This window comes from Schistocerca americana, chromosome 3, assembly GCF_021461395.2.
Source record: "Schistocerca americana isolate TAMUIC-IGC-003095 chromosome 3, iqSchAmer2.1, whole genome shotgun sequence".
NCBI lineage: Eukaryota > Metazoa > Arthropoda > Insecta > Orthoptera > Acrididae > Schistocerca > Schistocerca americana.
The window spans coordinates 503,221,980-503,236,548 of record NC_060121.1 but is presented as its reverse complement, the minus strand read 5'-3'; positions in this window follow the sequence as shown (position 1 = coordinate 503,236,548).

The window sequence follows — 14,569 nt, the reverse complement described above, 5'->3', positions numbered from 1 at the left end:
GTGCTCTTATGATGGGAATGTGATCGCTTGCTGACATATTGTGTTCCTTGGACACTAAAATCCGGCCTTTCATCTGTGAACTACATCGTCATCGATGTTTTTATTACAATATCTACGGTATAAGTATCTATACCAAGTACTCGATGAATTCATATCTGGAACGAAAGTACGGAATAGTGTGGGGAGAATATATAAACTTTCACTACTAGCTTAATGAGAACTGAAATGTATGCAATAGCAGTAAGTTCTATGATGAAAACTGCATATCACGTACAGACTGTAATAAACATATCATGTTTCAGCGGGCTACACTAGGAATACAAAGGCTATTCGGAAAGTAAGGCCCGATAGGACGCGAAATGGAAACCACACTGAAAATCCGATGAAGCTTTGCATGATATGTTGGGCAGCGTCTTTAGTATGCCCGTCGATCGTGTCACGTCGCTCTTTCCAAGTCTGAGCACACAATGAACACATAAAGATGCCTAGATAAATAGACTCTCCCGACAAGTATGAGGGCCTGATGAGAGATTTCGGCTCATGTCATGCACCCCGCGTAACACACCTTCGTGCGTTTCCTCCATCACAACAATAATTCTCAGCAGCACTCTCGAGGGGCAATGACGATTCTCTTGCAGTGTTTTCGGTGGGAAGCTGGGGGTGAGCTGGTTGGTCCTCGTCCTGCCCCTGGATTACTATTCAAGGTTTGAAGAGTAAACTGAACGCCAGCACCTAGTGATGGCCGGACGCCTCTGTGCCTCCCGGCCTAGCCAGATACGCTAGAATAAGAAGCGTAAGCGCGACCATCACCAAGAAAAGGTGAAACACACACTGATTGTGTGGCAGGTTAATATAGAAGGTTACAGTGGAGCGAGAGGAGATCTACTGTCCAAAATCACGAACGACAATAAAGTTGACGTCCTTGCATTGCAAGAAACCCACCTAACGGATGACAACATCTCCAAGATCAAAGCACATGGCTCCACGACAGTTGACTATTCTGGGCACGAAAAACATGGCACTGTCAGGCCGACCCCCGTTGAGTGGCTTCCGGTGCTGGCAAACATCGCTCCTGCCTCCATACGTACAGAGAAAGCAACGCAGGATGTAGTAGAAAAAATTGAAGCAAACCCAAATCTACGCATACATGCCGACATGGGAGGACCCACGAGGCTCAAGTCCTGGAGACCTATCGACTGGAGCAGAACATTGCGCTCAGAGGGTCTCGATGCTGAATGGAAGAATGCATGGCAGGGTCTGAGAAGAGGCGTCGTGGAAAACCATCACCTAATCCAACCAAAAGGGTTGAAGGCTTCAATCTCAACAAGAAACACTGGTCGGCTCTAAACAGGTTTCGCACGGGAGTTGGGCGATGCAGACAGCAAACAACCAAATGGGGCTACACAGACGATTCATGTTGTGACTGTGGCGGGGTACAAACAATGGACCATCTTCTGGTTTGTAACATTCATGGTTTCAGAGACGCCTCTCTGATGTCGCTCCACAAGTTAACGGACAATGCCAGGAAATGGCTCCATAATCTTAATGTTACTGCGTAATTAATTTTCTTCAATTTATGTGATTTTTGTTCCATTTAATGTAATAATGTAGTTTCCCTGACATAATTGTAATGTAATAACTGATATAATTTGTTTCCACATTGCAAGTTCCAAACGTTTATTGTAATTTATATTAATCTTATCTGTTCTCTGTAAAATGTATCTCGCAGATCGAGCGAGAAATAAATAATTCGATGGGAAGTGTTTTATCACCCACAACACAGCTCGTAGTTCGTTCCAGCATACTTCATCTCTGCTCACATCAATCACTGGCTAAGAAGACAAAATTTTGGCGTAGACGACGAGCTGTAGGCCAGCGTAGAGAATTGGCGAAAAGTACAGGCGGCTGCCTCCTATGAAGCTACGACGCGGCGACTATGTAGAGAAGCAGCTGGAAGGTTTAGCTAACTGTTGTAAATAAAATAATTTGTATTTTCACAGTGGTTTACATTTCGCGAGCGATCGGACCTTAATATAGGAATAGTCCTCGTATTAAGTATGCACATACTATATTACAAACGTGGTTCGAGCATTCAGATATAAAAGGAGTAATCAAATGAAACGAGACAGACGGATAAAAAATAAGTAAACTGTTCATCAACCCAGAAGTAATCGCCACGTTATCCCACTGTGAGACAGTATGGCGCAAATCTAAGGCCAAAAATATCTTACTTCAAGGCTAAAAAAATATGCAAATTGCATGGAGATGGTTCGTGAGTGCAAGGAGGGTGTCTAAGGGATTCCTAGCGAAACTTCTGCAGCATATTCGAAACGACCTTGACAACATGTCGGCGAACCCCAAATTTCGGCTCAGCGTCCCATGCCCGATCGCATTCTAACGGTTCGAGTGGTCCATTTATACTGAGCTCGATGCCGATGGTAAGACTTTACCAGCTTTCTTCCTTCGAAGGATACAGCGAGCGTTTAACGAGTAACTGGCTTGACGGGTACAGCTGATTTGCCTACAGCGATTGCGTATGTCGAACAAGAATTTTCTGCACTAACGTCATCAGAGTGACAAAGTATTAAACCACAAAAGGGTGCCTACACAAACACACACACAAACACACACACACACACACACACACACACTCATTGCAAATAAGATCGCATCATTGAAGTGGGAGAACAGACCGACCGATGACTGCCTCTTGCAAACCACATTCTCGGAGCTAGCACGAAAAGTCAAGGATGACAAACAAGAGGTTCTTCACGTGCCACGTTAGCACTGGGAGAGGCCCGTTATCCAGCCGTGCGACGCCAGAGTTCCAGCACGAGACACGCACAGTAGCTTCGTGTCAGGCGGAGCTGAGTGCACGGCTGGCTGCGAGGCCGCCAGCTGTTTTGGCCGCAGTAGGTGTGAAACGCGTGCCTCGCCCTGGGCAAACAGCGGGCCGCCGGGAACAAAGGGCGCTGTGTGGCCGGCCGGCTGGCCACGCGCGGTCTCCACTGATTACGCAGCCTCATTTGCATGCGCGCACTACTAGCCGTGCTAACCGTCTCGCCCTCCGATCAAAAAAATGGCTCTGAGCACTATGGGACTCAACTGCTGAGGTCATTAGTCCCCTAGAACTTAGAACTAGTTAAACCTAACTAACCTAAGGACATCACAAACATCCATGCCCGAGGCAGGATTCGAACCTGCGACCGTAGCGGTCTTGCGGTTCCAGACTGCAGCGCCTTTAACCGCACGGCCACTTCGGCCGGCGCCCTCCGATCAGTGAGCGCATGCGCCGTACAGTCGGCTTTTTTAGCGATACCTTCTTGCTTCACTTTATTGGTTACTCCTTGCTCTAGAGCACGGTTTTCCAAACTGTCTTTCGCGGAGCACTGTGGTTGGCGGGGAGTGAATATGTTCTCTGCGAAAATCAATTAATAAGATTTTAACGATACTAATTATTTAAAGTAATTTATTATAACTCCTGTGTTTTTAGTTATTATTTGAATTTGAAGTAACGCATACATATCATAATAATGGATGTGCGCATAAACGTATGTATGTATGACTTGTTACACATCACCTCCTAAATCAAAGGGCCGATTTGAAGCAAACTTCGCACACATGTCGCTTACTGTCACGAGACAATCGCTGTGGGAGTAAGAACCCCGTATACAGGGTACGGCCAAACTTTCAGGAAACATTCCTCACACACATAGAAGGAAAATATGTTATGTGGACATGTGTCCGGAAACGCTTACTTTCCATGTTAGAGCTCATTTTATTACTTCTCTTCAAATCACATTAAACATGGAATGGAAACACACAGCAACAGAACGTACCAGCGTAACTTCAAACACTTTCTTACAGGAAGTGTTCAAAATGTCCTCCGTTAGCGAGGATACATGCATCCACCCTCCGTCGCATGGAATCCCTGATGCGCTGATGCAGCCCTGGAGAACGGCGTATTGTATCACAGCCGTCCACAATACGAGCACGAAGAGTCTCTACCATTTGGTACCGAGGTTGCGTAGACAAGAGCTTTCAAATGCCCCATAAATGAAAGTCAAGAGGGTTGAGGTCAGGAGAGCGTGGAGGCCATGGAATTGGTCCGCCTCTACCAATCCATCGATCACCGAATCTGTTGTTGAGAAGCGTACGAACACTTCGACTGAAATGTGCAGGAGCTCCATCGTGCATGAACCACATGTTGTGTCATACTTGTAAAGGGGCATGTTCTAGCAACACAGGTAGAGTATCCCATATGAAATCATGATAACGTGCTCCATTGAGCGTAGGTGGAAGAACACGGGGCCCAATCAAGGCATCACCAACAATGCCTGCCCAAACGTTCACAGAAAATCTGTGTTGATGACGTGATTGCACAATTGCATGCGGGTTCTCGTCAGCCCACACATGTTGATTGTGAAAATTTACAATTTGATCACGTTAGAATGAAGCCTCATCCGTAAAGAGAACATTTGCACTGAAATGAGGATTGACACATTGTTGGATGAACCATTCGCAGAAGTGTACCCGTGGAGACCAATCAGCTGCTGATACTGCCTGCACACGATGTACATGGTACAGAAACAACTGGTTCTCCCGTAGCACTCTCCATACAGTGACGTGGTCAACGTTACCTTGTACAGCAGCAACTTCTCTGACGCTGACATTAGGGTTATCGTGAACTGCACGAAGAATTGCCTAGTCCATTGCAGGTGTCCTCGTCGTTCTAGGTCTTCCCCAGTCGCGAGTCATAGGCTGGAACGTTCCGTGCTCCCTAAGACGCCGATCAATTGCTTTGAACGTCTTCCTGTCGGGCCACCTTCGTTCTGGAAATCTGTCTCGATACAAACGTACCGCGCCACGGCTATTGCCCCGTGCTAGTCCGTACATCAAATGGGCATCTGCCAACTCCGCATTTGTAAACATTGCACTGAGTGCTAAACCACGTACGTGATGAACACTAACCTGTTGATGCTACGTACTGATGTGCTTGATGCTAGTACTGTAGAGCAATGAGTCGCATGTCAACACAAGTACCGAAGTCAACATTACCTTCCTTCAATTGGCCCAACTGGCGGTGAATCGAGGAAGTACAGTACATACTGACGAAAGTAAAATGAGCTCTAACATGGAAATTAAGCGTTTCCGGACGCATGTCCACATAACATCTTTTCTTTATTTGTGTGTGAGGAATGTTTCCTGAACGTTTGGCCGTACCTTTTTGTAACACCCTATATATCAAAGGGTAGGGGGTTGTGGTAAGTAATGTAGCCCAAGACATGTGAATTTGCAGACTGTTTTCATCCAGTATTTGAGAATGACTGCACTTATTGACCTGCAACAAACTTGATTGACTTGCAGCAAAGTTTATACATAATTTCAAACCTTTGCGAAACTTTTTCTCTTTGACAACCCACCCAAAATGATGAAAGGAAAAAAGTTTATCACTTGCTACATTTTCGCTGCAGCATCGAGCATAACATTTTAAATTATTGTTTCTTTATTATTAACTGTATTGACGACTCATTTTGCAGCCAGGGGAGGAAATAGGAGTAGAAGGATAGAGAGATGGTGGAAGAGAAGATGAAAGGAAAGGTGGTGGAGAGGAAATAAGCGTAGAAAGGGAAGAGAGGATGGAAAAGAAGGGAAGAGAGATGATAAAAGAAAGGGGGAGGAGGACCCGGAAAGAGATAGAGGAGAGGAGGAGTTGGATTGAGAGTCGGGATGGAGGAGGCAGACACTGGCAGGGAGGAAAAGAGACAGAGGGCAGAGGAGATGGAGAACGAGAGGTGGAAGGAGGTTATGGGCTAATGGAATAAGTACACACCTTGGCGATGCCAGGTACTCTCCTAGACACTGAAAAAATAAGTTTTGCTAATTTTTTAAAATTTTTGTAACCTTCAAAGTAAACAAAGTGTTCCTACGACGTGCCAGGATTCTCAAGACGTTGCGTCATAAGAAAAATTTGGGAGCCCCTACTCTAGAGCAATGAATCTGACCTGCGCATAGTCGTCCACTGGCAGGGGGCAAGGGCAGCGTATTCACTCTCGATGGGGCGACGCAACGGTAAAGGGTGGGAGGATGACGTTGTAACTTAATATGGATGGGGGAAGAACAAGCAACGTCAAAAATTGTGTTTGCTTTTGAAAGTTGGCTGAGTTGCCTGTATATATACATACAAAAACACTCACCAAACTAACTTTTCGCTACACTACACTATGTTGGTCTTGCAATATGATTTGAGGGACTACAAGCGATTATGAGTTTACACCCTGACAGCAGTCACTTCAACAACTGCCTTTCACTTGCTATCTGACCCGCCCATGCACCTGTTGAACTGATTTTGCCCTTTGACAATGGTTGTTCTTGTTTGACTGCATTGGAGGTTATCACATTTATCAGTATCTAAATTAATTTGAATGCTGAAATGATTTAATTAGATGATGGTCCTGTCATTATTGCAATCAATCATTGATGGGTGATTAATATATCACTACTCGACTGATCTTTTATAAACAAAAACGGCAAAAGTTTATTGATCTTAAAATGGGACAAACAGAACAAGTTAAGTGCATGACAAATAAATCATGGACTGTTGGTAAGAAAAATAGATGTAACAAATAGTTAACACTGTACTGGGTGATGATTGATTGGCAAAGATTAAGGTTTGTTTGATTAAAGTATTTACTCTGACTCAAAACATAGATAACTCAACTTGACATTACCTAACGCTGAAAAGACTTTTATGGATTTATTCAACACGGAAGTTATACTAAGTTGCTGCAGCTGAGAGCAAGTGGCGAGACTGTGTGTCTGTTTACCCTAACACGCCAAGGCGGCAACACCGTACTCTTCTTCGATGTGTAGCGCTGTCTCAGGTGACGATTATGGTGCAAGCGTCTGCAGAGTAGCGATGTGCGGTGCCTGCAATTCGTTATCACAGGCACGAAATATGCAAAGTCGCGGCTGGTGATCTGTTAGATGGATCACAATTACTCTCTAATGGTGCCCTGAAATCTCGGAGATTCTAGCATGTGAGACTGCCGTTCGGCGGTCATATCCTGGACGAATATGGCTCACTTATCCACCAGCGCACAGAAGGAGAGAGAAGATGGCAGATCTGACATGAAAAGACTGTCCACGGCACATCGAGTTGTCTGAGATGACTGAGGTCTAAACTGTTGGTACAGCTAAGTCCTTACAGAGGTTCCCCACTCAGCACCAACGCCAGTGTAAAGTCACACTCAAGATGAGTGCCCCGAGTGCAACCCACTCTTAACAAGAGTGAAGACGAGACTCCTGGAGTCTGAATCAGAAGACCAAGATTCTCTACTCCTCTCTTTCCATCAAACCTCGGTAAACTCCATAAACACTCTCATGCAACTGCCCCCACAATGGTTTCACGCCAATCACTAGACTCCACAAGCTCTGTGTCTCCTCTCTAACTCGTCAGCTCTATACATTGGCTAATCCTAATCATAGTTAACTATATTCTTCTCTTTTCTGGAGAAGCAGCCGATTCCCGACTCGTAAATTCCCGCATAGACAGCATAAGACATTGTACTTCCAACTTGTTTTCTTCCACAGCCACTTTAGGCACTGTGTTTTGAGTTTCCACTTAGCCCTAAAGTGAACAACATATTTATCACAGAGATTATTATCTAGATGGGCCAAAAGTTACAGTGTGTATGACCAGGAGTCTCAGCTAAACTAAGAGAAGTGCCTTTGTGTCCTAAAATAGGCCATCACAGAACTGCCATGAACGTTGTGTTCCATTCTAATTTCCTTTTTTAAGCCTGAGGCTTCCCAAGAAAAACTCGGCAGGCAGAGAGATGACACACCTGGCAGCTCCCTCGACATCATCTGATCCATGGTGAACAAGGAAACCCGCGAATTTTTATGGCTGCCATCCCTGTTCACAAAGGGCTTTTACGTCACTGTCGAAATCCTGGGCCGGGTGACCTAAATTTCTCTTGCATCCCAGTCCCTGCTGTGGCTAGAGGCGCCTAACAGGTAGATCCAGGTAGGCAGTTTGTTTCGTTTCTTTGGCTGAAAAGGTTGTTTGCACACCAGCGCGTGAAATTCTTGGGACCAGCATTCTGTACCCAGTAATTGATTCCTGATCTTACTTTCCCTAATAGCTTTACGTGGCTTCCAAGTCCCACATATCCTCTGCAAGATTTACTGTTAAATGACCAGACTCTATGCTTGTTCTCAACTCCAGATAATACTATTCGAAGGAGAAACAACATAAATATCCTGCATGCATTAACAACTTACGTGATTCTATCAATGTCTGTTCATGTTGATAACTTCCTGTCGTCTCACAAAATGATTTGTTGAGTGTAAAACAGAAATTAAACAGTAGCCTTGAATAAGAAAAATGGTAAGAGAGTGACTCCTCCTCTATCGGTACGCCAGCCTTCAGCAGGAGAAATATTTGTTGAAGCAAAGATACTCAGATAGCATCTATATAAACGAATCAGCGAAGAATTTAGCTACGGGATGCTAGTATATTACTTCGTTTTCTTCTGTGAAGCTGGTCGAGGTATGTGCCTAAAAACTCAGACGGGCACGTAATGCAGGTACGACTTTTGGATGTGAGCGGACACGTAACTTGTAGCGGTGGAACAGAGAGGGACTACTTTTGGACGGGCTGTGCTGCAAGCTGTGGGTAACGAAACTGTAATTTTTGTTATGCGTGTCTCGAAAGTCTTTTGATCTTCTTATGATTTATGATAATCATGTCAAAATTAGAGTGACACTCTGTGCGTATTATTGTCGTGGAATTTCGGTTAATTGGTGTTTGTCTGTCTCACACTTGAATCTTAACGGGTATACTGGCCAATCCGGAATTTGACACGTTCTTTGGCCCGAACTGGTTCTTGCTTCCAGCATTCTTTCCCTATGGCCGTTATTGCCTTCCTCAACGTGTTTTTAGTCCGTTTTTTAGTCATAAATAATGAACGGGTAAGACTTTGCAAAGTTTGCATCCTCGGTAACAAGTGGTCACAGTTTTTGGGCCTTTAGTATGCTTGCGGTTTTCACCGTAGATCCACCCGCACTCTCATGTTTTTACTATTTTCGTCTCATTATAGATCTCTTCAGATGTCGTTGTTACTAACTTCAGAGAGATAGAGCTATGCACACTGCACACGCAGGTCCGTAAATGTGTTTTTTTTTCGGCATATGAGGTAATTTTGTCTCTGTACGAGTCAATGAGATGTGGAACACACAGATCGCAGAGAGATTCTGTTGCGCTAGTTGTTACTGACCAACCGTATTCACTCATTTCACGCTGTTACCGACAAGATGCAATCGTAATGCATATTAGTTATAGGCCTCACCCACTTGTAGAGGCAGTGTCTCTTTTCAATAAGACTGATTGCTGACTGATAGTAAGAAAATAAGCAGAAACACGAAAGTTTTCCTTTGACGATTGTTCTCTTAGTTACTAATAGAAACGTAAACGAAGTTCATTCCCTAACTGTTGGTACGATCATGCATTACTGCTCAATTCGATGTCGATTTTTAAAATAGTGTTTCAGTTGTCAGATAGTTAAAAATTGAGACCAGAACATACTCGAAAAATTGATTCATCCTCTCGCTTATAAATACACAACCACTTTCGTGATTTCTTTGAGAAAATACATATTCAAATGAAGTTCTAAGGCTTCCAGATTAAGCGATGGCCTTGGAAAATTGAATTCTGAAAGTGGGAAAGCCAGTTTCATTTTTCCAAGCTTTATACTGTATCACTTAGTTCCGTGGGAGTAAGATTTGAAAAAGTCTTTGAAATCATTAAAAATATATTTATTGGAAACAATAAAATGCTTTTGCTCTTCAAAAAAAAATTTAGTTGTCAGCTGCACAAATGAATTATTTTATTACACTTAACAGGCTCCTGCAGATTATTCTGTCATCTTCCCAAATTTTGGGAAATGAGGATCAGCAGAACGTGGCTACACATATACCTAAAACACAAGACGCGTATTACATAAAACCACTTAATATTGGCTTATAACAGAAATAAGCAGATACCAGTACTTTGGTCGACAAACAATATTGCCATGACATCTCACAAAAAGTACGTAGTACACTCGATGATATTACAAACAGAGAGTGATAACTTAATTAATCATCCTTACATACCGAGGCAAGTTGATACTAGTACAAAATACACAAAATAGTATAAAATAGTATAAAAAGTACAAGTTAGGCGCATAGAAATGGAGTTATACGTTATATAAAAAGGCTGATCCGTCACTCAAATGTAAATAAATGTATTAGATTGAAAGGTATTAAAAAGGCCGGTAGAGACTATTGTTTATTCAAAGCTTACGGTTGCGATTTGGGTCAGCAGTGTAGCGACGATTGGTTGTACTTTCCACTGTCGTAGATACGATGCTGGCAGCTGGAAGCGAGTTCGCAGAAACGCCAGGTAAGTCGGCTACACACAGGCCTTTGAGTGGAGAGCATAGTTCCCAGAATACTGGAAAGTACAAACAAGTTATCAATCTGTGGTTAAAGTTATGGCATAAACTTTGTACATTTTGCGATATGTCATGGCATTATGCTTCATTAGCGAAGGTATTGACATGTGCTTATTCGTATTACAGGCCAATATTGGGTATGCTTCTGTAATATACTTCTTATATCTTCCATACATATTCGACCACTTCCTAATGATCTGTATTTTCCAAATTATGTAGACTTCCGAAGATGATAGGCTAATCTGTCGAAACCATTTAATTGTAGTATAATAATTCACTTGTCCAGCTGATGGCCGAATTTTATTTTGAAGGAATATGTACCGTAGTTCCTAAAGATAACACCTATGAATAAAATCGTAAATAATTTTAGCATATATGATGTTATCATATATAAAAATGTTCCAGGTTTCCAGCTGCGGTTATGGCACTACCTAGAACATGGAGCAGGCTGTTATATACAAGATTAACATTCACTAAGTTGCGAAGACCTAAGACAAGGAGAGGTGGCTAGAAGCGGTTCGCATACTACCATTTCAATACATCAAGCAGACTGTAAGGAGAAAAATACTGACAACTGCTGTTCTTGAGTTCTCTGAGGAGAACATTTCTCGACGTGTCAACAAATGAACACGTTTCCCAACTTAGGCCTCTTTCAGCTCAAGGTACTTTTCGAACATTTTGCTAGTTAATAGATTGAATCCGTGAAGTGTAATTATATAACATCCACTAAATACCTTATGAGGGCTTCTTCACCGGACTCAGAAAGAATTCCAGCCCCAAGTTTCTCACATGTGGGAAGTGAAAGTCGGGCTGCGGACGCGGTGCATTGCTGCTGCGCATAAAGCTCCATTCATCTTGTGATGAATCTCTTCTCACACGCACACCTCCTTGAAGTTTCTGAAATGCAGCTCTATACCGGAAAAAGCTATACAAAAAACAGCTCTACATCTTATAACCACAAGTCGCACTAAAAACTGTTTTGTTGGTGCAAGGCTAGTAACAGTTAAATGAATTTATTTGCGTAAAATTTCACTCTACTACGCTAAGCTTGCATACACCAGTTACTACCAAGCCTTACTCCAAGTTGTACAAAGTCTGAAAAGTCCACACTATGATATATCATGCAGCGTAACTTGCTAGAGACAAAGATATTGTTTATTACTCTGTGGCGGTCAGCGCTCACATAATTATTCTGAGGAGATAGAACTTTTCTTCTTCTTAAGAGTAAAAATTTTAGGAGAGGAGAGCCATTCTTGTGATGTAAAAATCGACGCCATTGCGAGTTTTTGATTCACATTGTAAAATATAAGTGTATATGGAAGGAAATCAGTTAATAGAACAATAAAATATTGCTCATTTCAAGAAGGTACGTGTTATTATACACCCAGCGATATACTTCTATTGTGATTTACTAATAAACACCAGCTTGAGAACAGTTCCGACGGGAGCGTTCAGTTCTAGTGAAATAGTTCGATGTTTTCTTCGGAAAAGAAGTCACTTCATGGATCATTCAAATCCACAATAGTACCTGGACATTTCTCAGAACTGAAAGCAATCTGATTGCTATGCAACAGAGCCCCGAAGAATATTTCTCCGTACTTTGGTTACCACTTTCGGCTCAACACGGTATCTGCAGCATCTGGAGCGGATTTCTACAACAGCGGAAGCGCGTAATCGCTATCAGTTGCTCACAGACATAGGACAATAATAGGTTGTGTGGGGAAACATTTCAGTATAAAGGTCCTGTAGAGCTAAACAGTAAGTAGCCTAGTAAGAAGGAGTCTTTATATAAGTCTACCGTTAGACAGGACACGATCCTGATACAACACTCATAGTGAACCTGCAATGTAACTATATTAGTAATTTAGTAATTAATGTTTCATTGTTTGTATATATGTCTAGTTTTATAGAGTAACTATATTATGGTCCTTTGTGTGTTTCATGCTAACTGAACGTGTGGGTGTATCTTGTGACGAGAGCGAGTACACCGTCCCAGCAGCCGAGCAGAAACTTCAAAAAGGCCAGAACATTTGAATTACTAGCTTTCTTGAGCATTTATGCATTGTAGTGACCTTTCATGTATTAATTTTCTAAGTATAAATAGTGCTGTTACATTACTTTTACTAGAATTCCAGTATTTCAGTAGATATAGTAACACAATATTTTATGTGTTATCTATGTACTGTGTTTGTGTCACATTGTAAAGTGTACATTAACAGCATTAGGTCATTAACGTTTTTTTGCGTGTGTAAAATTTAATATTCACTTTTGTAGGACTTATTTAGAGGAGAAACTGTCAATCGCTCATTTACATGGTGATAACTAGATCTATGTTCAAAGCCAATAAGCAAGCACGCATCACAATGACACAAAATGAATTAAATAGTCTGAATGCATCGTCAACTAGTGCCACAGAATTTAATACCGCCGTAGTTAGCGATATGTCGATTACGGCTGAGCAACCAGCAGTAATCAATGCGCTCACGCCGTCGACACCACGGGAGCGCAAATGCGACCTCCCACTCTTTTCTTCGCCGTGATGAATCTCGAGCTGTGACGTCACCTGGCAGCTGCTGCAGTTTGTTTACAACGGTGTCGCTCAGTGTTTCTATCGAAGGCATGCATGTGAGTTCGTGTTACTCGTTAGTTTGTGTGTAATTCTTGTCCAGCCGAGTGTTCAGTTGGAAAGGACTTGTTCCGTGAGTCTTGTAGCTTCGTTCTTGGAATTATGTCTACAAATACGTCGTATTGTGCAGTTGCTGAATGTAGCAATAGTGGACGTAAGACTGAGGGCGTCATTTATCATCGTTTTCCAAAAAATGTTGAACTACAGCGTAAATTGATTGCTCGTTGTAAACGAGAGGACAAAATTAATGTTAATAATGCAAGAGTTTGTTCTGAACATTTTTGTGAAAGCGATTACAAACGAGACTTGCAGAACGAATTGTTAGGTCTACCTACACGGAAACTGCTGCAGGATAATGCTGTTCCGTCTCTAAAAATACCAAACTGGCACGGAAACATATTCGAAGTTCCAGGTCCAAGCACCGCGAATCTTCTAACAGTGAGAGAATGTCGCTGTGACACTAGAACAGTAAAAAAAAAAAGAGCTCTCTCAACGTGAAAACTTTATCTCCCAAAAAAAGTAAGCTGGACAAATCCAGCAACACAGACGTTTTTACTGATCCGCTAATTTCACTTACAGACCAGGAGCTACTTATATATTGACAGCCAGACTTAATCACGATTTTCAAGAAAATTTCTTTTCCAGAATCCGTGGCCTTGGTGTCTTCTACAACAATCCCACACTCAGTGATTCAGTGTGTACTAGCGAAGACGTGAATGATGATGCTTTAAAATATCTATCAGGATATATAGCATTCAAGTGCAAAAACGTTGACAGTTCTTTGAGAAATACAGCAGAGAAGTGTGTTCTTGATACAGAATTAAATCTGAAGCAAGACTGGATTACTATTATTTCAAAAAAGGACCTCATTTCTCCCTCTGCTGACTGGTTTGCTAAAATACGTGAGTTAGAAATTATATTTGCTGCTTTTCATGGATCAAATATTTCTCATTGTAATAGAGTGATGGCAACCTTAGCAGATCATAGAAGTACGAAATTTCCCGAACTTAATAGCAAAATAGTTCAATTATATGTCAGAACTAGAACTTTTATACGGATTAGTCATTTAAATAAAAGCGCCAAAATTGATGCAACGAAACGGAATTTGGCAAGGAAGAATCGGCTCTGGTCAGCGTCCTCTTCAGCATCTTTGACGTAGCTTCTGCATCGCTTTGTAATGTAAGTTCGGAGATTACTATCTTTTTATTTACAAAATCATGTATAAAATAGGCAGTACCCAATTGTAAAACATTTACCGTAGTCAGATGCCTAAAACACGAGCATGAATGAGGATGCGAACATCGGCCACTAGTTTTGCGTGGCGATATATCATCATTGCTACTAATATTTAACGTATTTCTTTCGGAAATCTTGTATATAATATTAACATGAAGTGTGTTTAACCCTGTGAGCGCGAAACTTTAAGTTATATGAGAAGAAAAGA